The sequence below is a fragment of the Rhinolophus sinicus genome, chromosome 2 (assembly GCF_057876585.1).
Source record: "Rhinolophus sinicus isolate RSI-liver-muscle chromosome 2, RSI-T2T, whole genome shotgun sequence".
NCBI lineage: Eukaryota > Metazoa > Chordata > Mammalia > Chiroptera > Rhinolophidae > Rhinolophus > Rhinolophus sinicus.
Window position 1 is genome coordinate 72,485,641 of NC_142502.1, and position 9,531 is coordinate 72,495,171.

The following is a 9,531-nucleotide window of genomic DNA, read 5'->3' on the forward strand; positions in this document are numbered from 1 at the left end:
GATAACACCCAACCCTCCTATGCCAGCTGGTATGTTAACTGTTTTAATTCTATGTCTAAGCCCCTTAATTAGACATTGTTATTATTATTTTATACAGCCAATATTAATTTTGAATTATCTATGCTTGTCTTTTTTTCTCATTTATTTCTTTTTGCAATTGCAACCTCCCATTTGAGTCATTTTTCATCTTCTTGAATCCGCTTGCAGGACATATTTTAAAAAAGTTTTTTTATGGAGAACTTTTGGTGATAAACCCTCCATTTTGGTTGTTGAACGTATCTTTTCATTCTCATTTATTAAGTATGCAATTGTGTGTCAACATGTTTTTTCTGAATCTTTTAAATATGTTATTTTATTCTCTTTTGGCTTCCACTTTTGAGAAGTTGGTTGTCTATTGTTACATTGTAGCTAATCTATCTTTCCTCTCTTGATGCTTTTAAAATTTATTTGTCTTTTGTTTGGCAATTTCACCATAAAATGACAAGTGTGCATTTTCTTTTATTTATATTATTTAAATTATTGTACTTTTAAATCTGAAAATAAGTTCCTTTTAGCAATTTTGGAAAATTCTCTGCCATTATATCTTTAAATATCTTCACAATTCTATTATCTCCTTTAGGAATTGTGGTTAAATGTGTGTTAGAGCTTCTCATTCTATGTTTATAGTTTCTTTCATCTTTTTTCTGTTTCTCCTTGATACATTATGAGTACTTTTTCAGAGGTGTCTTTCAGTTTGTTAAATATCTTGAGTAGTTTCCAATCTGCTGTTTATCTCTGCCAAAGAGTTCTTTGACATTTGTAATTATTATATTTTACATTTATAGTTGTTTCTTAATTTTTTTACATTATCTAACCATTTGTGATAGCATTTTATTCCTTAGTTATGTTTTTAACTCCCTCTTTTATTTCTTCAGGCATACCAAACACACTAATTTTACAGTTATAGGGCAATTCTAATATTTTAATTCTTTGAAAATCTTATCCTCTTTAATTTTTGCTTACTCTAATCTTGCTACCTTGTTTCATTTTTGATGTGACTTAAAGTTTATTGGAAATTCATCTGTAAGAAATCAATGGGATCTGAGTTGAAGATGCTTTCTGTCTTTTAGAGAATAACTTTTTTAGAGAGTAATTACTTTTCTCTTGTTAGATACCTAAATATGGTGCTAGAAGTCCATAAACTAACTTATCAGTTACAGTTTTGTGGGCTTTTTTTGTACCTTAAAGTTACTGTAAATTTTAACACAGGTATTTAATATCCTTTTACCCCCACCCCTTATCTGAGAGTGAAGGCTTTGTTAGACAAGCTGTTGTTTCCACTTGTCTTCCAATTGTTGGGATAATTCTGCGCACCGCCCCCCACCTCCCTCCCACCAGTTTTCTCCTTTTCCTGAGATAGTAGCTATGAAAACTCTGGCCTTATGTAAAGGATATCTAATTGTACTCCTCACTTTCAAGTCCTTGTCTCTTGTTGCTGGTGTGTGCTCCATTAAGACTTAACAGTGGCCCTGTAAATTAGTACATATCCCCAGGGCAAGCTTCTGGCTTTCTACATGCTTTTAACCACAGTGGATTGGCAGTCTCCCTTTGTTTTTGCCTTCTGTAGATTACTTTCTTGTAAGCTAGGCTATCCATGTCAAAAAAATATTTTAATCTTTTGAAGATTTTGTAGGGATGAAAATGTCAGGATTCACAGTCTATTATATTATCAGAAATACAAGTCTGTATGTTTGTGCTAAATCATTTTAGAGTTATAATTATCAACTGATTATCCTCTGAAGACATTAAATAATTTAAACAATTTGTAGTTCTAGATATATAATAATACAAATTACTATAGAAGTCAAATCGTTGCTTTGAAATTATTTTTGAATATTCTATTTTTTTACTTAGTAATCCCCATACACTACCCCAAAAAAGGCATTACTCTATTCCAATTTATTGAATAATATGGGTATACTATGACTGAGATCACTCTGTTATCCTCTGACTCTTAGTTGCTTCACAGTGTTTTAATCCAATGAAGCTGTTGTACTCACTAAACATCACAAGTGCAAAAAAGAAAAATCATCATGGCATCACACTGTGTTTTGCAAATGGACACATAGGGAGCCTGATTCAATGTGTGCAGCTTTTAAGAAGATACTAATATGTCCATATATACCTGTGCTTTTAAGATTATTACATGCCAAATGCTTTAACTCAATAATTGTAGGTCATGGTTTCTTAGGTGTCTGTCATCACCTCTTTATTATGTAAGAGTTCTTCCTAATTGAAGTAAACAAAATTCAGAGGTCTAGAACCCCCTTTATTTAAGATCAGTTATATCTTATAATAAGTACCTCTTGGTCTTAGAAAATTGGTTTGGAATATAAAATAATAGATTTTTAAAGCATTGACATAACCACAGAAATATGCTTCTGTGTGTTTATGTGGTAACAGAACAATAAACATTTCAAACACTTTCTGGAGAGTAAGAAGAGGGTGCGTTTATGTGTGTGTGTGTGTACGTACATGCAGAATCATGTGTGGGTATATTACACATGGTTCAACGTAATATAATTTAATTTAATTTAACTTCTCACATTGTGTTCTGGCCTCTTAGCATGTCATGACTTAATGCTGAGGAAGGTATTATGACCTGACTTGTTTTCCAAGAAAAATTTTCATTGAAGAGAGGAAGTACAATCCAGGTCCCTCACAACCAAATATAAACTTTTAGCCTAAATTTGTTATTATCATTCTGACCTTTATTTGGTAATTTTCTAGGGTAAAAATTACTTTGAATGGATAGAAGTTTAGTAAACATGGTTTGGGTAAGTATGTTTCCCTTTTTGTTTTGGATAAAGTCTTCTTCAAAATACACAAAATGTAGGCAAAATGATAAGATGTAACTCATGTTCGGCAACATCTTAATCCGTATTTTTCACAGAGATGTTCAAACGACAAGAAACGAGAAGATACAGGAAAGAGGTGTGTTCTCTAATGTTTGTCATTTTCTTGAGAAGTCTTACCAAACGACATGAATCCAAGATAAGTCTTTGCTTCGCTACTTTTTCTTTCCTGCTTTGTTTATCCTCTTTCCTCCTTTGCTTTTGTCTAGACCCTTGGTTTCTCACTCTTTCTTCTTCTCGTGGCATATGTCAGATTTACGTAGCTGCACCACTTCCCAGGCTGACTCCCTAATCCTCTTTCAGCCTTGGCTTCTTCATCCCTAAAATGAGAATGGCGATATAAGCAGGGAGAGGGGATTAAAGCAGACCATGTCTAGGCAATGCCTGGAACATAGTTAATGTTTAAAATAAGCATTTTAAATAAATAATAAAGGTATAAATATTGCTAATAAATAAAAGTATAAAAAAAAATAATACAATGATAGGTTATATTAATCACAAAGCTTTGGACTAGACATGTTGGAAGTTACATTATGAGAAAGTATATTCCAGCCTTGAATATTATGGGTAAAAAAACACACTGAATGATTAAAAATAGATTTCAGTTGTAACTTTTCATTATTTTTCTTTCTACGTTTTTCATTGCTCCTAGTATCTGGTAAACGATAAATCAATTGACACCAAAATCTATAGATGGAAAAACGTTTTCAAGGCCTGTGCTGAAGGGTTACTATGTTGAAAGTGAGAATAGTCACAGCTGTGCTTTCCATTTTCCTGAAATGCTACTGCACCAGTGGACTTAAGCAGACTTTAAGGGTGTTTTGAGGAAAGTCCTGTTAAAGTCTTCTCTTTCTCAGTGATCTAATTCCATGTCAGGTTTCTACTAAACAAAGAGTTTGACTTTGTAGCCAGCAATGGTGCCTACTGTAAAGTCTGAAGATGTATACAGAACAAAGCATTGGATTTTTTTCATTTAAATTTGTTTTAAAAATTTTATCATTTCTATAACAGAATATAATAGACAACTTCCACTTCCTGGCATCTAAGAAAAGTAGATAAAGTGCTGTTCCTCATTAGACATGGATACTGAAGGTAAATTAATGCAATGATTTTTGCAAAAATTAAACCATTATTTAATATTTTACCAAAAAAGAATTATTGCTGAGTGGAATTTTTGTTGTTTTTATTTTTTCATAGGACCCTTATTATACTTATGCTTCACTTTAATTCCCAAGTTCTCAAATTTATCAGTTAAGAATTGATTGAGAACATTGGAGAAAATGCAGATTCCTGGGCTTCACCTCTAGAGACTGATTCAGGGGTCTCCAGTAACAATCTACTGTACAACAAGCCACTTAGATTAATGGTCAATAAAACCATGATTTATGATTCATGGTCAAAATCCAGCCAATGGGCAAAATCCATCCCCTGGTATGTTTATTTGTAAACTCTGCCTAAGTGTGTTTTTCCATTTTTAAAGAGGAAAGAAAGAAAGAGAAGGAGAGAGAAAGAAAAGGAAGGGAAGAAGGAAGAAAGGGAGGCTGGGAGGGAGGGAGGGAGGAGGAGGAGAGAGGGAAAGAGAGAGAGAGAGAGAGAGAGAGAGAGAGAGAGAGAGAGAGAGAGAGAGAGAGAAAGGCATGAAAACAAAGAATATGACCGACCAAGCCTGAAATATTTATTATCTGCCCCTTTCCAGAAAAAGTTTGCCAACCCTTGCTCTAGATGATCCTGGTTCATTCACTCTACCAATATTTAGTGACAGCTTTCTGTGTGTCAGGCGTGCTCTTTGGCCCTGGTGATAGGGGACACAGAGACTAAAAGACACAGAAACCAGTATCTAGTGTCATGTGGATTACATTCCACATGGGACAGATAACAATTAACTTGTAATTATTATTTGTGAACTCACAAATACATCAGTGAGATAACTTTAAATAGTAATGTGTTAAGAAGACAATATAACAAGGAAATGTCTCTCCAAGGTCACATTTGAACTAAGTTCTATGTCCAGCTTGGCCATAGCTTGAAGATTTCAGGAAAGTCCGCCAGGCAAAAGAAAGAGCAAAGATGAAAGCCTGGAGTCAGGAATAAGCTTGGGGTGTTCAAAACAGGGCAGGGTGAGATCAGAGGAGATGAGGTCAGACAATGAATCTTGCAAGGCTGATGGGTTATGAGGAGGAATTGTATATTTTGTTCTAAGTGCAATGATACTCATAGCCTATAAACTACATTTTTAGACACATGCCCTAGAAATCAATGAACAGTATGTCGTTACTCTAAGATATATTAATTCAATTAAAATGATTAAGTTAAAAAAAAAAAAAACAGAGAGAAATACCTAAAAACAATAGTAGTGTTTGTCTTACAGGTCAAATTTGGTATTTTTTTCTCACTTTGTGTTCATGCATAATCTTAGGGGATATAAATTTCAGAATAAATTATAGACTAATGCACTAAAATAACTATACTAAAATTCAATAAAGAAGATAAAAGCTTTAAAAGTATTTTATTTACCATGAAACTACGTGCACAAGTATGAGTTTACTAAAAATAAACATTATATTTTATTTAAAATTGTGATACCAAAGTGTAATAATCCTAAATCCCAGATAGTGGATCTTAAAACATATATATTTATAAGAAAGTTACTTTAAGAAGAGTAACAATTTTTGGTTTTAAAATTCAACATTCACCATGGTAACTATGATATATTATGATGACTTAACCATAAAGGCAAGTGTGAGAACACAATGAATAATTCATGCTGTCTGACCCTAACTAACTTCATGCATTAATTCCATTAGACATCAGCTTAAGCTTTCAATGGAAAATCCATCTAAAAATAAACTGAATAGCACTGAACACAAATAAAAAAGGCTTTAAAAGACCATATGGTAAACAGAAGCATTTACTATTTTAAGAAGTTAATTCTATTTTGCCCAAGAAAAATATAAATAATGCTTAATATAAAGCTTATTTATATGCACCCAACACATTTCAAAACAGAAACATTCAAAATACATATTTTTTTAAATCGCATCACATCCAGCTGGCATTGAACTTAATGTATTTGAAGTAATGACTCTGGGTCTAAGAATATGTAGCACAAGTTGAGAAAATGCAGTGTTTCTCAGTTGTCTGGCAAATCATTAATGATTTTCATGGCCTGCTCGTACATTTGTCTCCCTGATAAAACTATAATAAGCTTATGAAGATAGCATTCTCTATTTAGTACCTATCTTTGTAAGCACTCGATAGATGATTGTTAAAATAAATTAATTTTCTCTGGATACAAATATCAAATAAAATATTAATAATCCTACACTAAGTACAAGGGAAAGACATGTCACGGATACATGTGATAAATAGCACAGAGCTGGTTTTAGTGCCTCGATGCAACGGCATTTCTCTGGATGCCAGAGAAAAAGCCTGAACTTCGTTTATTTTCCCAGGAATGGGAATGAGTAGGGATTGACCCTTTCTGGGGTACTAGCTTATGCAGCATGAGAGGCAGTTTACTGGGTTGCTTTGTACTCTGATGAATGAAATCCTAAGTAAATGAAGTGATTTACTTGAAATGGTGTGTTCAGACCTGGTGATCTTCTGGTCTAACTTTGTCACTGACCTCCCTTGATTCTTTCTCTTCTCTTGTTGCTTTAGAGATGTATTTTTTAGAATACTGATGTTATTATTTTTATAAAGATGATGCATGCTTATTACAAGAATCTCAACCAATACACAAAAGAAAAAAAGTAAAATCACACCACTCGGAAGTAGACATTATTAATACTAGATGAACATAATTCCAGACGTGTGTGTGTGTGTGTGTGTGTGTGTGTGTGTGTGTTTGACCAGGGGTGCCAAAAAAATGTATACAAGTGGACATTGGTCAACATTGCTCAAGCAGTAGTTCGCTGTAATCAGCAGTGTCTGGATGCTGATGGTAACCACTTTGAGCAACTCTCGTAATTGCAGAAGTCAAACGTGACTTTTATTCATCTTTTGTTATCCGTGTATATTGAGTTTTACAATTTTAATACAGTTTTCCTTTCTTAAAAATGTGTATACTTTTTTTTGGCACCCTCTGTGTGTGTGTGTGTGTGTGTGTGTGTGTGTGTAACCATGTATCACACCACACATACTTTTAAAATATGAAACATTAGATTTAAGTTTATATTTAATATGAAGGAATTGGATTAATTGTGGATATTTCTGCACAAGAAATGTTAATCTGTAAAAGATGCTCCAAGTTTAAATAAATTATGAAAAATACATAAACAGTTAATATTTTTAACTACAGGTTTTATTTTTAGGTAGTAACAACTGGCTCCCAGCTATCAATGTGAGGAAAATAGTGAATTTCCACTCTGACTCACTCATTGTGTTCTAAAACTAAATATTATTTAGGTATTTTTTAAGTTGGTATAAGGCATAACAACATTTACATACTGTTATGTATTGATGGTTTTCCATTGTGTTTAGATTTTCTGTGGCTTTTCCATTTTTGACCTTAATTTAAATGACCTTTCAATTGACTTTCATTATTTGTTAAAGAGAGCCTCCAAGATTTTACATTCCTTGAGTCCTTACAGGCTTGAGAATGTCTGTCTATTGCCTTCATAATAGAAGGATAATATAGCCAAGTACAGAACTTGGTCACACTGTCTTCCCTCGGAGTTTTATAGGCATTGCTCTACGGTTTCATGATACTGAAGGGCCTTTCACTAAAGCTTCCCCATGAATGACTTCATTGGCTTGATTTAATTGTATGGTACTTTTTCCCCCCCAAAAGGGCTTCAAAGTACTTTAGTTTCTGAGTTCTTTCATATTTGAAAGTGCCTGCCTCTTGCCTTTATACTTGAATTACAGCATGAAAACAGCGTGATTCTTTTGGAGCCTTTCCACAGATTTTGTAGACATTGCTCCACTGTGTTCTGGCATTAAATGTGGCTGGGACAAAGTCTGAGGCTAGCCTATTTTGCCCCCATCTTTCCCTATAAGTGAGTTGCTTTTCCACATGGTGCCTGAAGAATTATTATCTTGGAAGTAACATAACTCACTCAGGATATGCCTGAAAGTTGTTTTGCCTGTATTAATTTTTTCTTGGAAGAGAGTGTGCTCTTCCACTCTGCAGATGCAATTCTTCCTTCATTTCAGGATCTTTTCATATATATATATATCTATCTATATATATAGATAGATATCTATCTATCTATCTATATCTATCTATCTATCTATCTATCTATCTATCTATCTATCTATCTATCTATCATCTATATATATATATATAAAAATTACTTTTTTCCTTTGCATTTACTGTGGTCATCTTGATCCTTTCCTCTATTAAAGTAATTCAATTTCAGTTTTATTTTGTTCATTGTTATTTATTTATTTATTTATTTATTTATTTATTTATTTATTTATTTATTTATTTAGAAGTTTATCATCAGTTTTGAGTGATGTCTTGGTCTTCAGTTTTTCCACTGCAATCCTGACTCATGTGCTTCAAATGGGTGAGCTAAGACATTTTATGATGTCTTCTTGTGTTACAATATTCATATGATTATTATGCTTTCTTTTAGTAAAACTACATGGAGAATTTTCTTCTATTTTTCAGACTATGTTCCTAGATTGCGTTATTGGTGATTTCTATATTGCCATAGACCTTGTTTCATTTAACTCGTTTAGATATAAAACGTCTTCTGGCCAAATCCAAACTTTCATTAACTGCTATTGCTTTTATTATTTTGTTTATTTCAACTGATATCTTTCATTAATATTATATAAACCTAGCAATATATAAATATTTATAATCAATAGAGAGTCAGCCATGTAGTAATTTCCTGATAAATTTCCTGATAAATTATATAAACCTAGCAATATATAAATATTTATAATCAATAGAGAGTCAGCCATGTAGTAATTTCCTGATAAATTTCTTCAGAGTTTTTAAACATCTTCTTAATGGTTGTAAGGATGGTATATGTGAGTTTAAGTGAGAAAAGAATAGTGGTCATATGGGCTATTATGAAGAATTATTCTAGTTTATAACTAGCTTTTCTCAATGACACTGTTTTTTTCAGTGTCTCCCAACCAAATATCTCTACTATAATTAGGAAAACCATTAAGACTCTTTAGTCTTTTGACATAAACAGATAAATAGGATTTTTATCCATTGTTTCTGATTATCTTTTTAGCACTCACCACATGTGAATTATTCAAATGCTATCTTAGAAGGATCATTCCTAAACTGTATCAAATATGTTAATTTAAGCTTTCAGTTAACATCTTTCAGAGATGAGGGGACATCTACCAGAGCAAATAATTGGACACAGACTACATATTTCACAACAGGGGCCTCCTGAAATGTGGGTAAGGTGTTAGGAGGAGGCATTTTTCAAAAGTTGGTCTGAGATTGGTTATTCCCTACTGTAACAAACATCTCAGTGGATACTGTTGCGGTTTAAAGAGATAGATACGAGTGATTTGTGATCATAAGAAGACACATCTTGTATTTATAAAATTTAGCATTCAAAATATCACTGATATTAATTTAGTCAACTATTCTCCTACAGAGAAGAAGAAAACAGATATTAAATGTAAGACACTTTATTTCAGACCATTACCCAATCAGAAA